Raw genomic sequence first — 18,444 nt, 5'->3', positions numbered from 1 at the left:
TGGTAGCATTTAATATGAGAAACAAGGTGAGTGCAATTATCATAAAGGTCAGCAGGGCAGAGTGGCAGTATTTTGACCCAAAGTGACTTCCAGCAGTAACAGATTAATCACATTTACACTGGGAATTACATTGATGAGCAGGCTTGAACTGTATAAATGAAAATAAAATTCAAGCACAATGAGCAGAAACCTGCATTGATTTTCCAGGAATGAAAATTACAGCCTCGCCCAGACCTAAACCAGAGATCAGGTAGCTACAACAGCTTCAGGAACTTTGCTGCAACACTGTCAAAAGTATAGAGTGTGATTATTTTTTTCCTCCAGGTCTACCTCAAAGGGGTTTACAATTTTCCAGGGGGAATGTTTAGAAAGAAAAGTGGAAAACTCAGAATTTTTCAGAGATTATTAAGATAAATTTACACACCTGAGGTTCCAAAACATCACTGTGGTCTTCAGGTCATAATAGGGCTTATGGAAGCCATGTGATAATTGGAATTTTGACACAAGTTCACCTCACTAGAAATCTTGTGCAGTGACCTACACTATATTTCCCCATATCTGAATGTATTTTTGGAGTACACATACTTGGAAAATGACAGAACTCTCAACCAAGGTCAGTGCTATTAAGAACGGCTACTGCCTGACATCCATTAGGATAGCTATTATTAAAACAATAATAAGTAACAAGTATTCGCATGGATGTGTAGAAATCTGAACCCTTCTACATTGCAGTTCCTCAAAAAATTAAACAGAACTACCATACGATCTAGCTATTCTACTTCAGAGTATATATCCAAAGGAATTAAAAGCAGGGACTTGAACAGATGTTTGTAATTTCACATTCTTAGCAGCATTATTCACAATAGCCAAAAGATGGAAACAACCTAAATGTCCATCAACAGAGGAATGGATAAACAAAATGTAGTATATACATACAATGGAATATTAATGACCCTTCAAAGGTAAAAAATTCTGACACACACTACGATACGGATGAGCTTTGAAGACATTATGCTAAATGAAATAAGCCAGAACCGAAAACACAAATACTGTGATTCCAGTCATATGAGGTACTAGAGTAGTCAAATTTATATAGACAGATAATAGAATGCTGATTGCCAGGGTCTGGGTGCAGTGATGAATGGAGAGGTGTTGTTTAATGGGTACAGAGTTCCAGTTTGGGAAGATGAAAAAAGTCCTGGAGATGAATGGTAATGATGGTTGCACAACAACGTGAATGGACTTAATGCCACTAAATGGTACACCTAAACATGGTTAAGATGGTCACTTTTATGTCATGCATATTTTGCCACAACTGGAAAAAAATACATAGGAAGGGCCAAGTGGAAGCTCCTGGAACTGTCCCTACATGAAAACGATACCAAAAAATAGCAATAGCACATATCTGGGGAATTGGCAGAGACTAAAATAACCATGCAGATGGGAATCTCCATCACCTGCCCCATTTAAATAATCTGTTTGGCCTGTAAAAAAGGCAAATAAGTCATAGACAATGATTGTTGATTATCATAAGATAATGAGGTACTAATTCTAATCAAAGCTGCTGGATTTTATGGGCCTTTTTTTCCGGAACAAATCAAAACATCTCTAACTCCTGATACACAGCTATTCATCTGGTGAATAGTTGTCTCCACATCAAACAGCAAAGGTAATGGAGCAGTTCACTTCTATCTGACAGAGACAGAAGTACACTCAAACTCTGTCTTACTTGAGTGCTATGCCAAGTCTCCCGATGTCTATAATATTATAGTCCATAGGGAGATTAGTCATCTGGATATCACAAAAGCATTATGATAGTCCCTTGTATTGATGAGTTTATGGTGATTGGACATGAGAAAAAGTAGGGAGTACTCAAGTTGTGTCAGTAAGATACATAGATGTCAAAGAGTGGGAAATAAACTCCATGAAAATTTAAGATGTCAAATATATCACAGCCTAAGTATGATAATGCACACAAACAGAAACCAACCTCCAGAAAGCACTGAAGATCATGTTGATTTGTTTTAAAGATGGAGGCAGCACACAGCTAGGATTCCGAACGATTTGTTACACACTCCCTTTCCTAAATCCCATTCCTGATAGTGATTGCTCTTTCCTTTTACCTCTTCTCTCCTGTCCTCACCCTTCCTTTATTGTTCCCTATCCTTCTTACCCCTCTGCCCTCTTTCATTCTTCCTCATAGAGAATAGCCTGGGCTATTATTTGTATTCTTTACATTCTTTATATCTCTCTCCCGTCCACCCCCCACCTCAACAAAGGCCTTGTACCAATTAAGAAAGTAAACATTTCAAGTCTTCAGAGTATTGAGAGGAGAAATGTTATGGGGAAATAGCAAATCGTGACAATTTAAATATTCTCTATGTATCACATAAGTATATTTATTGTAAATAAATTCACACATGCAATAATAGTACAAACAGAAAATATTCACAAGCTACCAGACTGCCAAATTCTGCGTGAGATACAAAATCACATACCTATACTATCTGCTTTTCAATTTATAATTAAAACCGTGTTACCTCAGAATTTTTAAAATAGCATTTGGATAATTATAAAAAAAATTATAACTACATTAAAATTTTAAATTTCTGCACTTTTAAAGACACCATTAGAAAATGAAAGGGCAAGCCACAGATTGGAGAAAATATTCATGAGATATAGATATAGATATAGATATAGATATATACATAACATAGACTGGCATCCAGGATATGTAAGATGATCTTACAACTCCATAGTGAAGTAGTATTTGGGGGAAATACTACTTCAGAATTATAAGAAACAAATATTTGTGTTTAAGCCACCCAGCCTATAGTATTTTTTATTGAGATATAGTTGAAATATAACATTATGTAAGTGCAAGGTGTACACTTGTTGGTTTGGTACATTTGTATATTGCAGCATGATTACCACCAGTAGCATTAGCTAACACCTCTATCATGTCACACAATTATCATTTCTTTTTTTGTGGTGAGAATAATTATGATCTAGTCTCTTAGCAACTTTGAAGTTTATAGTACAGTATTGTTGACTGTAATCACTATGTTGTGCATTAAATCTCCAGGGCTTATTTATCTATCAATACCAGTTGCAAGTTTATATCATTTGACCAACATTTTTCCAATTTCCCCACCCCCAGCCCCTGGAAACCACCATTCTACTCTTTGCTTTTATGACTTTGGCTTTTTTAGATTCCATATATAAGTGATATAAGACAGAAAAAGACAGTCTATGGTATTTTTGTCATAGCAGACCAAACAAAGGAGTATTTGGGAGATGCCATATCATGTAAGCTTTTTAGTCAATGGTGAGAAATATTGATTTTATTCAATTACAATAGGATAGTGCAATGCAGAGTTGAGTTTGGAGGCTTAAACATGGGAGAAAAATGATCTAATTTAATTTTTAAAGATTATCTATGGGGGGAGGGCTTCCCTGGTGGCACAGTGGTTGAGAGTCCGCCTGCTGATGCAGGGGACACGTGTTCGTGTCCCGGTCTGCGAAGATCCCACATGCCGCGGAGCGGCTGGGCCCGTGAGCCATGGCTGCTGAGCCTGCGCGTCCGGAGCCTGTGCTCCGCAGCGGGAGAGGCCACAGCAGTGAGAGGCCCGTGTACCACAAAAAAAAAAAAAAAAAAAAAAGATTGTCTATGGGGAGTTTCCTATAGACAAGTAAACAAGGATTCAAGAAGAAACTTTAGAAGGCCCTTTTTAAGAGTCCAGGTAACGGACAGCAGATTAAGGTGGTAAAAATAGAAAAACATTAACTAGCAATTAACTGAGAAACAGATTTTCAGGAACTAACCCCCACACATTTAGATAATTTATCTGAACTATGCTATTTGAAAATATAGCTTCTTAGGATGCATCATATCTCTGAAGGAAACGCTAAAATACCAATGGATTGATAGTCCAAGCAATGAAGATTTACTGAGTGTGTGTGTGTGTGTGTGTGTGTGTGTGTTCCTCAACTGTCCTAGGTTCAAGGAAAGGCAAATAGAAATAAAACCTTCATGTTGGAATACTGTCCCACAGTGAGTAAAGGTATCATGTACTTTAAAAATTGTATCTATTTAAACAAAGCCTAATATAATGGGAAAAATAAACTAGACCTGGAATCAAAAGACCTGAGTTTGAATCGCAGCTTGATTAATTACCAGAATATTAAGTTCGGGCAAGTTGTTCACATTTGATCAATTTCAGGTTCCTTATTTACAAAATGGTAGGCTGGATGGAGTGATCACTAGGCTCCCTTCTTGCATGAGATTTTGTTATTCTACAACACCATATTGGTATTCTCATTAAAGTGAATTTCAAGTGTTTGGTCAAGAAGAGGCTCGGGCTTCCCTGGTGGTGCAGTGGTTGAGAATCTGCCTACTAATGCAGGGGAAACGGATTCGAGCCCTGGTCTGGGAGGATCCCACATGCCGCGGAGCAACTAGGCCCGTGAGCCACAACTACTGAGCCTGCGCATCTGGAGCCTGTGCTCCGCAATGAGAGGCCGCGATAGTGAGAGGCCCGCGCACCATGATGAAGAGTGGCCCCCGCTTGCCACAACTAGAGAAAGCCCTTGCACAGAAACGAAGACCTGACACAGCAAAAATAAATAAATAAATTACTAAACTCCTACCCCCAACATCTTAAAAAAAAAAAAAAAAGAAGAGGCTCATTTACTTCTTTTATTTCAAATTTAATAATAATGTAAGCCCTCATCCCATCAGGCAAAGAAGAAACTCTACCATTTGTCATCATTCAAGAATCCATTTCTTTCGTTAGGTCACATGAACATTCTAGAGGCTTAAAATAACCCTAGAAAGTGTGGTAGAGGCTCTGTATTTGGGCCTTAAACAAAAGATACATCTTGTTGAACTTTCATGGTGGCTTTAAAGTTTTCTGCTACATGAAGATATGTCCCTCTCTCCAGCCTCGGGGACATCTATCCCTCTTCCTTTGGAGTCTCAATGGCTCTCCTCTGTTTCCTCTCTCTCTCTCTCACCTAACATTATTCTTTCAAAGTATTTGTGCTTTTCAAAGAACAAAGGAAAATCGGTCAATTCCAGGAAACACCAGCTTTTCACCCTAACACAAATCTCCCCTGAAGTAATTAACAGCAAATGTTGACTACCATCTTGAAGTGGTGGTAATAGAGTTATTGGGGAAAACAAACACAAATTAAAGCTTCAATAAATTATACTGTCATAACTACAAAGAATTAGCTCTTCAAGAAAACAGATTTATATATCGACAAAATCCTTGTTTTGGAGCCTCCTCACCAAATAGCCTTAGTCTTTAGGGGAACAATCAATGATCTGAAATCTATCCCTCACCAAGCATACTTTGAAAAGTTCATTCTACTATACAGCTCATTAGATCGAACTTGCAATAAATCTTAACAGACTCAGAGAAGAAAATGTTTACTTAAAGTGGTAAATTTTTCAAAACTTCACGTGGAGCCTGACGGGTATTTCCAAAGATCTGATTCCTGCATTTCGCTTCAGATCATCCCCAATCATTAGAGAGATCTCTATCCAAAAGGTATGTGAACATTCTATGTTCATGTTGCCATATCTGACTACATATATATTCTTATTTAACACACACAAAAACTCATGTAAACACTGTCGCTCGCTCTCTCACATACACACACAAACACACACACACCCATCCCTTCAGTTCATATATTTGTAAACCTACATACTCTTTTTGTAACTGCAATTTATTTTTTAAATTCACATTGTTATTATGATCCACCCATGTTAATACACACAAAAACATTTCATTCAGTTTACCTATTGTATAATATTACTTTTGAGAACAAACCATAATTTATTTATTACCTTTAAGAAGGGAATTTAGGTAACATCCACCTTATTATAAACAGCACTACATTAAGATTCCAATGCACCTAGCTTCTAATGTAGATAAATAAGAATTTCCTTAATGATAGAGAGGCTGACCTTTCTTTTATAAGTTTCGTGGCCACCCAGATTTATTCTTTTGTGTTTTTATTTGTCCATTTGTCTATACTGCTGTGGAAATGTTTCAATATGAATGTCATATAATCTGTTCAGCTTTTCTTCATACCTTGTGATTGTTTGAATGTTGTCTTTAAGAAACCTTGCCCTACCCTGATTTCATAAAGCTATATCCATATTTTGCTTTTAAAGTATTCATGTTTTTTCTTTCATATTTAATTTTTGATTTGAACTGGAATTTATTTTCTCATTTTTTAAGATAGGGGTCTAACCCTTTGTCCATATGAATTTCCAATAATCTCAACACCATTTATTAAAAGGTTCATCCTTTCTCCACAAATCTGTAATGTTACCACATTAGTCTTTTTTTTTTAATCAATCTATGTTCCTGGGCCCTATATTCTGTTCAATTTTGTTTGTCTATACCTTTGCTGTGCCAGTACCACACTGTTTTAATTAATATGACTTTAAGTGTTTATATCAGGTAGCATAGGTTGCCCTTTCTTCATGTTTCTTAATGTTTTCATATCTTCTTCAAAAATTTTTGGCTACTTTCAACTCCCTACTTATATGTAATGGACACCTTGGCTAAGACACGGTAACCAGACATTTGGTCAAACATTATTCATGATATTTGTGTGAAGAATTTTTTTAGATGAGATTAACATTTCACCCAATCAGTTGGAAGTCTTAATAGAAAAAAGACTGACGTCCCCTCAAAAAGAGGGAATTCTGCCAGCAGACTGCCTTTGGACTCACACTGCAATATCAGCTCTTCCCTGGGTCTCCAGCCTGTTGCCCTGCCCTGCAGATTTTTTGCACATACACATCTCCTATTGGCTCTGCTTCTGTTTCTCTGGAGAACTCTGCCTAATACACTTCTCTCCCATATAAACTTTAGATTTAGCTTGTCATGGCTTATGAAAATATCTATTGCAATTTTCATTGTGATAGCAATGCATACACAAGTTAGTGGCATGGTCAAGTATAAGATATTGATTCATTTTTACAAAGAATATTATAAAGTGTTCCATTTAATTTTTTACATCCTTTAAGAAAGCATCATTTTCTCCATGAATATTTGACTCACATTATTATAGTTATTCTCAAATACCTGATATTTATTATTTTATTGTGAATGATATTTTTACTTAATAGTAAAAGTATTAATGGAATAGTATTTACTAATAGTAGTACATTTTCTTACTGGTTGTTGCTAATATTTTAAATTCTTATTGGTTTTTGAACGTCAGTCTTGTATCCAGCAAGTTCAGAGATTACAGATTTTCTTGTATTTTGTATGCAGACATTTTCCACCTCTTTTTTTGTTTTCAAATATATTTTCCACTGGCTTTTGCTTCTGTACATATAAATTAATCTTGTGTTAATATTTTATTTGGAATAGTTTTATTGATCTCTATAAATGGATGTGTTGTATATTTTATTTATTTATTTATTTTGGTTTGGCTATTGTTTATTGAAAAAGTGAGTATACCCTCTTGTTTCACTCTCTGAAAAATTTTATATAAGATAAAAGTTAATTTGATCCCTGAAGGATTTGCAAAGCACTTTTAAAATGTCTGGTCCTGGTGTTTTTGTTTGCTGATTTCTAGACATTTGACCAGACTATCCTATTCATGTAAAAGTTGTTAGTATACTATGTTTCTCTATTTCCTCTTAAGACAATTTTGCTAATTTTATTTTTTAATTCAAGTTTTTATAAATTTTCATATTAATGGCATGATACTCTTTACTTTATTCCTATAATTAGTAAAACTCCAAATATATGTAAGTAAAACCCCTATTCTTTCATAGTTTTGTTTGTGCCTTCCTCTTCTATGAACATAAAAAAATACCATTCTTTATATTTTCAAAGAAACAAAATTGAAGTTTACTGATCCTCTCTATTGTCAGTTTAGATCCCATTTTTTACTGACATATAATTCACATACCATAGAATTCACCTATTTATATATTTCAGTGATTTTGAGTATATTCACATGTAAGGGCAACCATCATTACAGTCAATTTTGAACATTTTTATCACTTAAAAAAACAAATCTAATATTCTTTAGGCATCACCTCCCTGTATTCCCACCCTACTTCCCACAAGCTCTAAGCAACCACTAATCTATCTTCTGTCTCTGTAGATTTCACTATTCTGGACATTTCATAGAAAGAGAATCATACAATATAAGGTCTTTTGTGACTGACTTTTTTACTTAGCATAATATTTTGAAGGTTCATCTAGGTGATAGCATGCATCAGTATTTCATTCCTTTTTATAGTGAAGTAATATTTCATTGTATGGACATACCAATTCTGTTCATCCATTTATCAGTTGATGGACATTTTGGCTGTTTCCACTTGTTTGCTACTATGAAAAATGTTGCTATAAACATTCTTGTTTAATTGGTGTGAACATATGTTTTCATTTCTCTTGGGTATACATCTAGGAGTAGAATTGCTGGGTCATATGGTAATTTCATGTTTAATTGTTGGAGGAACTGCTTAGATGGTTTTCAATTGAGTGACGCCATTTTACTGTCCTACCACTATTGTTTTAAATAGTGTGAAGTGTGAGTCCTCCTACAAGTTGGAGATTATTGATACCCTCTACAGTTTGTTTTCTGTTTGTCCTACTTGTTTTATTAATTATCTCTTCTTCTATGGCACAATCTATTTAATTCTTATGTTGCAAACTTAATTAATTTCTAATAAGTTTCCTTTCAAATATGTGTGTGTGTGTGTGTGTGTGAGAGAGAGAGAGAGAGACACAGATTACAAGTATTGATTTACAGGTTCCCAGCAAGGTTTGTTATAAAAATATTTATAAAAATAAAAATATTTTTATAAATATTTAGTAAATTCTGACAGAAATTGTCATTAAATAATAAAACAGAGCTTACAGTTTCAAACTTAATAGAGTCAAAGTAGACTGCTATAAATATTTCACGATTCCAGAAGAAAAAGAAAAATATGAAAGAATTTAGACAAGTAGTTAAAAAAGGAAGATTTAAACCAAATTAGTAACTACATTTAATGCAAATGGATTGGCTGCTCCAAATGAAAAGAAAATAAGTGTCGGATTGTATAAAATTACATGTAACTATGTGCTATCTTCAAGAGACATACCCAAAGAAAGTGGAAGAAGTAAATAATAAATGCAAGAGCAGAAATTAATGACATAGAAAATAAACAATATAAATTCAAAAGCTAACACTTGGCTCTTTGAAAATACTAATAAAAATGGCTATCTACTTGAGAGTCTTCTCAAGACCAAAAAAAAAAAAAAAAGATAGAAAGGACAAGAAGCCAATATCAGAAAGGTAAAAGGGTCATATATCACATACATGTTACAGACTTTACAAAGGAAAAAATGAACAAAGTGTTTTCAAATAAATTTTAAATTTTATAAAAATCACAGTCCCCTAGAAAAATATAATATCAAAGTAGATTCAAACAGAAATAGAAATTTATACATACATTTATACATTACAGACACTGAATCAGCACTCACTATTCTCACCATGAAGAAAGCTGAAATCCAAGATTTTTCACTAGTGTGTTCTAAAGAAAGGAAGAATTCCAGTAGTACACAAACTCTTTGAGAATAGAAAGAGGGAACACTATTCAACTACTTTTTAATATTTTCTTCATTTCAAGACAGGAAAGGACAGTATAAGAAAGGATAATTAGAGGTGACCTTACCCAGGAAAACAGATGATAAATATAATATAAGCAAACTGAGTCCAACATAAAAAGCTAATTTCATGACAGACAACCAAAATTATTTTACATAACAAAATTAATAAAATTAAAGATACACAAAATTAAATCCAAAGTTTCTTATAATTTCAGCAGTCATGTATGATTTTACAAAAACCTGCAGCTAATCTTATCAAAGTAGAAACAGAAACTTTCTTAAATGAAAATTAGCTATCTACCATAGAGTAACATTATAGATACAGGTGAGATGATTAAAGATTTAAAGATCAGGAAGAAGACAAGGATGCCCCCTGTCACCACTCTATTCAGTATTGTACTTGAGAGTTTAGCCAGTGGAGAAAGTCAAGAAAAAGAACTAAAATGTCTAAGGATTAGAAAAGAAAACACACAACTTGTTCTATTTATATATGATATTGTTGTGTACAGAGAAAATACAAAATAATGTACAGGAAATTGCTAGGATTTGTAAGAGTTTTTGTAAGATTTGTAAGATTTCTAGATAAAAATCAATAAAAATAAATTGTGTTTTTATATAATAGCATCAAACAGAAAGTAATATTAAAAAGAAAGAAATCCTTTTAGATAGCACCAAAAAGCTGAAGTAGCAATAAATCCAATAAGATATACAAAGACTTTACAGACAACATTATAATAGTTTTTCAAAGACCTTGAAGAAATCAGAAATGAATAGAGATATATTTTGTGTTTATAAGTTGGATATCTTAATAGTGAAAAGATGTTAAGTCTCTAAAAATTAAGTTATAGGGTAAGCAAAATCTAAGTGAAAATGCCAAAGATTTTGTTTTGGACCTGAAAAACTTCTTTAAAAATTTATACAGATTACAAAAGCCCACCACACACTTGAAGAATAATATAAATGTGGGAAAACTTGTTCTACTGAATATTTAGTGTTCTTATAAAGCTACAGTAACAGAGAGGGTGCAGTTTTGATATAGAGACAAACAAATGAACCAAAAGAAGACTTAATAGAGACACAGAAAAACAAACCAAAACATATATTATTAAAACAAAATCATATGTATATATATGTACACACACACACACACACACACATACATATGGCACCTCTGTATAACAGAGGTATCACAGCACCTCAACAAAGACATAACAAACTTTTCAATTAAAAAATGCTGAGCACTAGGGTATCCATAAAGAAAAAATAATTAAAATTGTATCATATTGTAAACAAAATTATTTCCAGATGGATTAATGACCTATATGTGAAATGGTACCAAACATATTTTAAAAGACAATATAGGAGGCTATCTTTAAGCCACAAAGTAGAAAGATGGAAAAAAGTATAAGCTTTAAAGGAAAAGATTGATGTATTTACCCACATTAAATTAAGAAATATTTTCCAACAAAAGAAAACACAAAGATAGTTAAAAGAGAGGTCATGCCACAGACCTGAAAAGATCATTGCAACATATAAAACCAATAGAGAGACTACTATTCAAAATATGAAAAGAACTTAAAAAGAATAAAGCTGGAGGTATCTCACGCCCTGACTTCAGACTCTAGTACAGACCTACAGTAAACAAAACAGTATGGTACTGACACCAAAACAGACATATGGAACAGAATAGAGAGACCAGAAATAAACCTATATACACTTATGGTCAATTAATCTAAGACAAAGGAGGCAAGAATGTTCAATAGGAAAAAGGTCTCTTCAATAAGTGGTGCTGGGAAAACTGGACAGCTACTTGTGAAACAATTAAATTAGAACACTTTCTCACATCATATACAAAAATAAATTCAAAATGGATTAAAGACCTAAATACAAGATCAGAAACCATAAAACTCCTTGAAGAAAACATAGGCAAAACACTCTGACATAAATAATAGCAATATTATTTTGGATCTGTCTCCTAAGACAAAGGAAACCAAAGCAAAAAGAAACAAATGGGACCTAAATAAACTTAAAAGCTTTTGCACTGAAAAGGAAACCACTGACAAAATGAAAAGACAACCTACTAAATGGCAGAAAATATTTGCAAATGATATGACCTATAAGGGGTTAATATCTAAAATATATGAACATCTCATAAAACTCAATATTAAAAAAACAATTAAAAATGGGCAGAAGACCTGAATAGACATGTTTCCAAAGAATACATACAGGTGGCCAATAGGCACGTGAAAAGATACACATCACTAATCAACAAAGAAATACAAATCAAAACCACAATGAGATATCACTTCATACCTGTCAGAATGGCTATCATCAAAAAGACTACAAATAACAAATGTTGGCAAGGATGTGGAGAAAAGGGAACCCTAGTACACTGTTGGTAGGAATATGAATTGGTGCAGCCACTATGGAAAACAGTATGAAGGTTTCTCAAAAACTAAAATGAGAACTACCATAAGATCCAGCAATTCCACTCCTGGGTATATATCCAAAGAAAACGAAAATACTAATCCAAAAAGATGAATGCACCCAATGTTCACAGCAGCATTATGTACATTATTTACAATAGCCAAGATATGGAAGAAACCTAAGTGCCTGCTAACAGCCAAATGAATAAATAACATGTGGTATGATACACACACACGCGCACACACACACACACACAGAGAGAGAGAAATATTACTCAGCCATGAAAAAGAAAGAAATCCTGCCATTTGCAACAACATGGATGGACATGGAGGGTATTATGATTAATAATAAGTCAGACAGAGAAAGACAAATACTGTATGTTATCATTTATATGTGGAATCTAAAAAATAAAATGAATGAATATAACAAAACTGAAATAGACTCACAGTTATAGAGAACAGACTAGTGGTTACCAGTGGGGAAAGAGAAGGAGGAAGGGGCAAGATAGGGGTAGGGGATAAAGAGGTATAAAATGTGTAAAATAAATCAGCTACAAAGATATATTTACAGTTCAGGAAATATGGCCAATATTTTATAATAACTTTAAATGGAGTATAATCTATAAAAATATTGAATCACTATGTTCCACATCTGAAAGTAATATAATATTGTAAATCAACTATACTTCAATTAAAAAATGAAATAAACTCTTAAAAGCAAGAATAAAAAGGCAAATAACCCAAATAGAAGAGTAGGCCAAAAATTCAACAGACCCTTCAAAAAACAGCAAATCCCAAAAGCCAATAACTATATTTAAAATTGTAAAATATTTATATTTTCACTAGTAATCATGAAAACTAAAATTCACACCATAATGAGGTACCACTACACACAGATGAGATAGGAAATATTAAAATAAATGATATCAACTAATGTCAAGGAATTTAAATATGAGTCACCACCACTGTTGGAAGTGTAAGTTGATTTGACCACTTGTCATTATCTTGTGGTTTAAGGACATATTTTCTCTGTGACTCAGCATCTCATTCCTGAAACTTCCCTGTAACCCAGTAGTTCACTCCCTAGAGAAATGTGTTCTCCTGTGTACTAGGATACATATATAAACATGTATCTTGTTCAGCATTGTTCATGACAGCCATAAATAGAAAACAACACAAATATCTATCAACAGTATTACAGGAATGTGCACATAAGTAATAAATCTACAAAGAAAAACAATGAATGGGTTAACATAAAAGTTAGGTAAGTGGTTATTGTTTGTGCTATGGGAGGGTTTTGTGATGATGCAAGGCATGGAGGGGATTCTTGGTTGTTGCCAATGTTCCATTTCTTGACCCGTGTGATTGTAACAATTGTTACTGCTTCATAATTTTCATTAAATGTACATAGAGTCTATAGATTTTCCATCTAAACTCACAAAGAGAAACAGCTATTGTGCTTACTACCTAGGGAGTTAAGTACACAGGAATGATGCTACAGATGAATACTTATGTCTCCACAGCGATGCTTGCTGGCCACAAAAGCTAAAGCACCAGGATAACTGCCTTTCCTTATTTTCAAATTCCAAGTCTCACATAAATGCACTGAGTTTGTGGAATTTCTTTTATATAAAGATCCCAAGCTGAAAGAGGGTTTGGGATTTTTTTTTCTTAACTTCTAACCTCTGCCTTAGGAAGGTATACTAGAAAATGCAGTAGCCCCCTTATCCTCAGGGTATACATTCCAAGACCCCAGTGGTTGCAGGAAACAGCAGATAGCACCAAATCCTATATATACTGTGTTTTTTTCCTATACTTACATACCTATGATAAAATTTATAAGATAGGCACAGTAAGAGGTTAACAATAACTAATAATGAAATGTAAAAATTGTAGCAATATACTATAATAAAAGTTATGTGAATGTGGTCCCTTCCTCTCTCAAAATATCTTATTGTACAAATTTCATGCCTTTTCCATCTTAACTAAGCACTTATCATGCACTGTGGCCATAACTTTTGCAATTTGAGGTGTGACCGCAAAACTAGCATGAATTTATTTTTCCTTCTTCACAATTTCACATACAGAAGATTCATTCTTACCATAGATCTTAGCAACCTCAGCAAATGATTTTTTCTTTCCTTATTAAACCAAGAACTTTCACCTTTTCACCTAAAGAAACTACTTTACAGCTTCTCTTTGGCATATCCAAATTGCCAGCATCACTCCTCTTTTGCTTTGGGGCCATTATTAAGTAAAATAAGGGTGACTTGGACACAAGCACTGTGATACTGAGAGTCAGTTCTATAACCAAGATGGCTACTAAGTGACTAAGGGGTGAGATACGCCAGACAAAAGGATGGTCCATACCCCGGTGGGTGGATGGATGATACAAGATTTCATCACGCTACTCAGAAATTTATGAATTGTTTATTTCTGGAAGTTTCTATTTAATATTTTTGGACTTCGGTTGACCGTGGGTAACTGAAACAGTAGAAAATGAAACCTCGAATAAAGGGAAATGACTATAGATCAAATAGATGCTGAATGCCAATCCACTTATTTCACTCTAGGAGTAATCTTGGATGAATCAATTATAATACCATCTGAACTCTCCAAATATCTTTAGTTCTTTCAGATTGGTAAGAAGTGGTCTTGTTAATGACATAGTAATTCTTTTTCCCCTTGTCAATAAACAACATGGTGCACATATTCACTGAAGTGTGTCAAAACTCACACCTGTTAAATGACATTTTCAAATTAACTTCCTTAAGGTGATCTTGCCCTTAGAGAAGTAACTTTTCTTGCTTTTTCAGAGTCCTTAACTCCAAGAATCAAGTTTATTATTTAACTATACCTACACTTCCAAATACTCTCACCAATAGCCACTGTCCCCAAAGAGTTTAGACTCTAGTGTTACCCTGAAGCATTTTTTCAAAGGAAAAAAAATCTCCCTAGAAAAAAGTATTTATATTCTCTTTAGGTTTAGTCTTCCTATGGGTATCAAATAATATTCACTCCTTCCTTAAGTCTAACACAGACAAAAAAATTCCTGAATCGATACCATGCCAACTTCTGAATTCTGAATTTGGGATACAGTAAATTAATGATTAATAGTTTCTTCTTCAACTTCCTTTAGTACAAACACACACACATCCTAATCTTCTTAGTCTTTTAAAATACCATCACAATTGAATAAGATTACTAACTTCGATACTACGATATCATAATATAGGATTTCCTACTATGGTACCATAAAACATTGATCTCTGATGGCTCAATCACACTGAAAAGCTCTACAAACTCTAGGGTTCTACAGCTGTAGTTCTCCTTTTGCACTGCTTATTGAGAGGAAAAATTTGTATTCATACCTTATAACTTCTCTTTAAACTTGCCTTCCATTCTTAGGTTACTTAAGATTTTGTATATTCAAATCTGTCCATAAATTGGAGTCAAATATTACTCTGATATTTGATTAGGTGCTAAAATCAGTGGAAAATAGTGTTTAAGGGAGTAAAGTCAAAATTACCCTTGAAAATCTCTTAAATCAATCATAACATACACTGTCCACTAAATAATTTATATCAGTTTCTCTAAAGCTTAATCAATTTCCCTTACCCATCCTCTCAATTAATTATTCAATGAATTATTTGAGAATGGCAGAGAATCATGAATTCCTAAATAATGCATTCTTCTTCTCACGTACCTACTGGCTGTCTTTTCACTAGTTTCAAGCCCTGTTTCAAATGTAGCTGGAGCCAAATACTGTATCAACTGCATTGCCCCCATCAATATTGCCATATCATTCAGGGACTTTTCCTCCGTCTTCATAAACAATCTAATTTCCCTTCTATCATCCATTTTGGATGATGCAGACACACATATGACCTTCCCCAGACTTCTTCCCTCTCTTCATAGCCTGATAACAGCTTGTGAAATTTTCCTATGGGAAACTAATAAACTCACAAGAAAGCATTAACCTAGGCATTCATGTTAAACCAGGCATTCTCTCGGCCAGTGCTTCCAGGCCAAGATTACTACTTTTCTCAAGTTACTCCCCTGCTGAAAGAGTATTCATTACATCAATTTACAAAAGCTGTGAGCACTCCCCTTCCTCAGCAACAATCTGGTAGTTTAGATAAACGGTGGAGTATTTCTTGGCTAATTTCTATGGGAGTCTTAGATGGAGGCACAGCCATATGTTATGTCACAGTACAGTAATCTCAGACAAGACCACAAGTATATAAATCCTTATTTATGTAGACTTGAATATCTGGAAGAGCATGAAAGTGGGTCTGTTACTAGAAGAAAAGCCTACTTTACAATACAAAACACATAGAGAACAGTGGAGAGCATGGATAGTGTTTTCCTCTTTTCCATTTAAAGTCTATACAGGTTTCAGCTTAAAGCTGCATCTCTGTAGGTTTTCCCTAACTTTTCTCCTCTTCACCATGACCTTGGTTTTTTCAGCTGTCTTCTTACTCTGCAAGGCTTGATCAGCAGTCAATAGGCTCCTTTCATCTTCTCAGCAAGATACGCTGTGGGAGAGGTCAGGTACCTTGAAGGTCCTACGGAAATATGTTTTAATCTTGCAGTTAAACATCTACAATCAAAATTTCCCTTGCAAATGTTGATAGCCTTTATTTGGTGTTATGATAATAGAAACTTTATTTTCTCATCTAAGCTAAGGCTCTCTTCTAGGAGGGGGAAATAACCAAAAAAAGGGAGGGGGGACTTGGAGAAAACAGATCTTGTCTTACTGCATAACACTGAAGACAGAGAACAGAATTATATGGCACTTTTTCTTGAGGAGATGATGACATTACACTGTGGTATTCTTTTTTCTTCTTTAATTAATTAATTTTTATTTATTTTTGGCTGCGTTGGGTCTTCATTGCTGCGCGTGGGCTTTCTCTAGTGGCGGCGAGTGGGGGTTACTCTTCATTGTGGTGTCTTCGCTTGTTGTGGAGCACGGGCTCTAGACACGTGGGCTTCAGTAGTTGTGCCATGCAGGCTCAGTAGTTATGGCACACGGGCTTAGTTGCTCTGGGCATGTGGGATCTTCCTGGACCAGGGCTCGCACCCATGTCCCCTGCCTTGGCAGGCGGATTCTTAACCACTGCGCCACCACGGAAGTTCTGCACTGTGGTATTCTAATGAGAGAAGTGGAATTTTTTAAAATTGTTTTGCATAGAGGGAATTTACCATCATAGTGGTGATATCTGACTTCTCTTGTGTCTTAACTTCTGAGACCTAAAGCCATTCAGCAGTGTTTTCTTGGTAGCTCTTGAAATACCAGACTGTAGTAGAAGAAATGACAGACCTTTCTCCAATGTCTAAAGCCAGTTTATTAACCAGAAGCACAATTTAAGGACTCTGTACTTCAAATAAATCAAATCCTTATAGTCTCTAATTTATACATAATCTTTCAGTTCCATTAGTTTTCATTTCCAAAGATAAGTTTTTTTAAATCCACTAGGCTATATTTTCTATCTAAACTATATGTTCCATTAAAATAAAAGTATGGGGGTTGCTAAATGGGCCAAGATCCTCTCATGTTCTATCATGTATGTCATTAAAAATAATTTAGAAAACAATGCCATGTTTATTAGCAGATTATGTGTCTGTTATAAAAGATACATTGGAAAACCAGGTTAATCATATGTGGTTTGATTGAGAAATTCAATCTTGATGAAGTAAAGAAATTTAAATGTTTAATTTTTTTTCAGTAACTGCTACAAGGGAAATTTAATGCTTTTGCAGTCTAGACCAAAAACTACATCTAATTTTAAAGAATTCATTTAAGTCAATATATGGACATTTCATGTACTACTATTATTATGTTATTATTTTTATTGGGGGGATATTTGTTCAAAGCAACAACTCCAAATAGCCAAAAAGCTTCCCACATGCTCTTCTCTAAATTCCTGTTTTGTTTAATTATAACCCTGAGTTTAGAATTAAAAAGAAAAAGGGGAAAAGAGGGAGACCCTCCTCTGACTACAAGCACAATTAGCTGCCCATTAGCAGTTATGATCCTGGTCTTCTGCATCTGATATCAGTGGCCTCTAATAACATGGGATGGGTTCACTCTGTGGCTTCAGCATGGGAAGAGTTTAAGGTTCATCCTCATTCTTGCCTCTTTTACAACAGAAGACACCCCAAAGTGGAAGCCATGTCTTACTTTTGTCACTTCCAGCAATAACCCCCTCCAACTTATTCTCTGGGCTACTGTTCGACCACACTGAGTTCTCTTTTAAGCTCTCTGAGAGTGACAGTGAACTAACTGGAGGACTGGTATTTTTATCATCTCTTACCCAGAAACACTGTTTCTTCTACCAGGTCTAACTGGTAGAAAAAATGTAACAAATTTTCAA

General features: G+C 34.4%; 1 protein-coding gene and 1 long non-coding RNA gene across 10 annotated transcripts in view; one reads left to right on the top strand and one right to left on the bottom strand.

The window, feature by feature from the left end:
* LOC309808830 (forkhead-associated domain-containing protein 1-like) overlaps window positions 1–18,444 on the top strand; it is a gene marked incomplete at both ends in the record, with an annotated part of 1,104,685 nt that overhangs the window by 631,330 nt on the left and 454,911 nt on the right. The gene's annotated exons all lie outside the window — the stretch shown is intronic.
* The window catches only part of LOC309807104, a 125,475-nt gene that overhangs the window by 38,387 nt on the left and 68,644 nt on the right, over window positions 1–18,444 (bottom strand). Inside the window, exon 3 of one of the 9 annotated variants that reach the window (XR_014294500.1) lies at window positions 15,431–16,635. The exons of 7 other annotated variants lie outside the window; for them this stretch is intronic. This is a non-coding gene — a long non-coding RNA (uncharacterized lncRNA). One more of the 9 variants, XR_014294501.1, reaches the window with a different exon arrangement.

This window comes from Mesoplodon mirus (assembly GCF_964341445.2).
Source record: "Mesoplodon mirus genome assembly, chromosome: 7".
In the NCBI taxonomy this organism is placed as follows: domain Eukaryota; kingdom Metazoa; phylum Chordata; class Mammalia; order Artiodactyla; family Ziphiidae; genus Mesoplodon; species Mesoplodon mirus.
Note: the sequence above shows the minus strand (reverse complement) of the source record. Positions and strands in the feature narration are given on the sequence as shown.